The 2,500-nt window shown below is 37.8% G+C and overlaps 1 long non-coding RNA gene across 1 annotated transcript in view; it reads right to left on the bottom strand.

The window, feature by feature from the left end:
* Positions 1-1,966, bottom strand: part of LOC121366871 — a 2,668-nt gene extending 702 nt beyond the window's left edge. The window contains exons 1-2 of the long non-coding RNA XR_005957243.1: positions 1,845-1,966; positions 1,036-1,091 (exon numbers count right to left, since the gene is read on the bottom strand). This is a non-coding gene — a long non-coding RNA (uncharacterized LOC121366871). The remainder of the gene's footprint in view (positions 1-1,035; positions 1,092-1,844) is intronic.
* Between the last annotated feature and the right edge of the window lie 534 nt (positions 1,967-2,500).

Below are 2,500 nucleotides of genomic sequence, written 5' to 3'. Positions count from 1 at the left end.
GACAGGATATTGTGTCATCATTATTTAGCTTCGTATTCAGTCATCTTTAAATAGTTTATCATAATTGCACTTCATGTCTATTATAGGTACAATTGTTTGCATTAATTAAATTAAATTAATATGTTTTTTTCAAATACGACCAGATGCATTGGTAATCATCAAACTTAAAGTCGTAAAAATTTACAAGGGAGATAGCTGATTCATGAATGTTCACAACAAATATAAATACGATTTCTTTATTTTCATTGTAAATAAAATAAATAAATAAATAAATAAATAAATAAAATAAAGTGAAAATATGACTTTTCACTTAATATCACTTTTATTGTTTCTGTAGATCTATATATTTCATTGCTATGTGTATAATAAATGTGATATACCCGACAACTCCTTCACATGCAGGGAGTATATGAGTGTGTAGACTGTTAAAAAGGTACCAAACCATAATAGTTTCGGAATATTAGGTACAAACCATGTGTATTAATTTATGTGATTTTTTTAAAATGAGTCCTGTTTATAAATAAGACATTTATTTTATTTTATTTCAACTTATTTTCGTGCTTATATCCAATTAAGGTTCAAGCACGCTGTCCTGGGCACACACATCAGCTATCTGAGCTGTCTGTCCAGGACAGTGGGTTAGTTGTTAGTTGGTTAGTGGTTAGTGAGAGAGAAGAAGGTGTAGTTAAACTTGCTCTGGGTGGAAGCCAGTACCGGGATGTGAACCCTGTACCTACCAGCCTGTAGTCCGATGGCTTAACCACGACGCCATCGAGGCTGATGATAAGACATTACATTCAGAATAAAAACATATCTATGTTTCTTTATTTAAAAAATACAGATGACCATTTATAATACCAAAGACAAAGATTAAGTTTCATTTCAGTTTGTTTGTTTAGTAGATACGACTACTAACTCCGAGAGATCAAACACGCTTACTGTGGTCACAGCCTCTGATTAAAATCATGTACTGTTCCCATAGTAAGGTATTTAAGTTTTAGTGTTTTGCTTATATATCTTAAAAGGTCTAATTACCTGATTTATTTATTACTGTTTGTCGTTAAACTCTTTAATGGAGAGGCGTCTGTCACCTGAAGGAAAGAAAAAAAACCCTCTTAATTATAATATTAAACACTGAATATGTTATGTAGTTTAACACTACTGGGTCAACTTGAAAGGAAGGAAGAATGAAGGGAGGACTATTTTATTTAACGACGCACAACACATTTTAATTATTGTTGTATAGCTAAGGACCACACATGATGAGAAAGAGGAAATCAACCCCTTCCCTCCCCCCTCCCCCCTCTCCCACACTGGTAAAGAACCATACAGATAATATAATGAGAGAGGAAACCCGCTGCCGCTAATCAATGGGCTACATTTGCGTTATAATGTAAATCTTGTTAAGGAAAAAGCAGGATGTGGGTGGGTTTTTTTGTTGTTGTTGTTTGTTTGTTTTTGTTTTTTTGTTGTTGTTGTTTGGTTGTTGTTTTTGTTTTGTTTTGTTGGGGTTTTTTTTTTTGGGGGGGGGGGGGGGGGGGGGCAAGCAGAAGTCTTGCTTGGGCTAAACACGTAGGATAGTCCCTTTCATCCTTAAAATGATCTGGAAGCTTATTACAAAAGGCCAAAAAATCCGACGTGATTCTCTACGATTGGTAGTAATGTCGGGTGATATCAACTCCAACCCAGATTAACTGCATCGCTTAGTGGACAGTACAGTGCTATCCCTTTAACTACACGTTATCCCAAGAACTGTCAGCGTTAATTTTAATTAAAAATAAGCACGGCGACTATCTGCGACGTATGGCAGATTTTATGAGAACCAAGCTTAATATAATGCCTACCATTCTGATCTAAAGCCCTCACGAAGTCGAGAACGTCTCGCTGGCCGATGTATTTCTCTAACTCAGTCCCGTCCAGATATCCGTCCGCATCTGTGTCGAGGTCTCTCGCGACATCTCTACCTAGGGATACAAAAATAAAACACGTTTGTTTTGTTTAACGACACCACTAGAGCACATTGTTTTTACTAATCATCGGCTATTGAATGTGAAACATAATGGTCCTTTTTGACACAGTCATAGAGAGGACACACGCTACATTTTTGTTTTCTTTAATAGCAAGGGATCTTTTATATGCCCCATCCCACAGACAGGATAGCATTATACCACGGACTTTGATATACCAGATGCACTGGCTGGACGAGAAATAGTCCAATGGGCCCTCCGACGGGGATCGATCCTAGACCGACCGTGCATCAGGGGTGCGTTTTACCACTGGGATACGTATTCCCACCACCCACCCTCGCCTTAGGCCAACAAGACAGACAGCATTCCTATGGCAGCAGATAACCGACTGATCCACTCCATGAGACGCCGGTGTCAGGATATCATCACCGTGAATGGGGATCAGACGTCATAGAGACAAGGTACGGGGAACACTGTATCATTTGTTTTATTATCAAACATCGAGTTCACATGATATCTTACTAGTATCCTAC

This window comes from Gigantopelta aegis, unplaced genomic scaffold (genome assembly GCF_016097555.1).
Source record: "Gigantopelta aegis isolate Gae_Host unplaced genomic scaffold, Gae_host_genome ctg7577_pilon_pilon, whole genome shotgun sequence".
NCBI classification, from domain to species: domain Eukaryota; kingdom Metazoa; phylum Mollusca; class Gastropoda; order Neomphalida; family Peltospiridae; genus Gigantopelta; species Gigantopelta aegis.
Note: the sequence above shows the minus strand (reverse complement) of the source record. Positions and strands in the feature narration are given on the sequence as shown.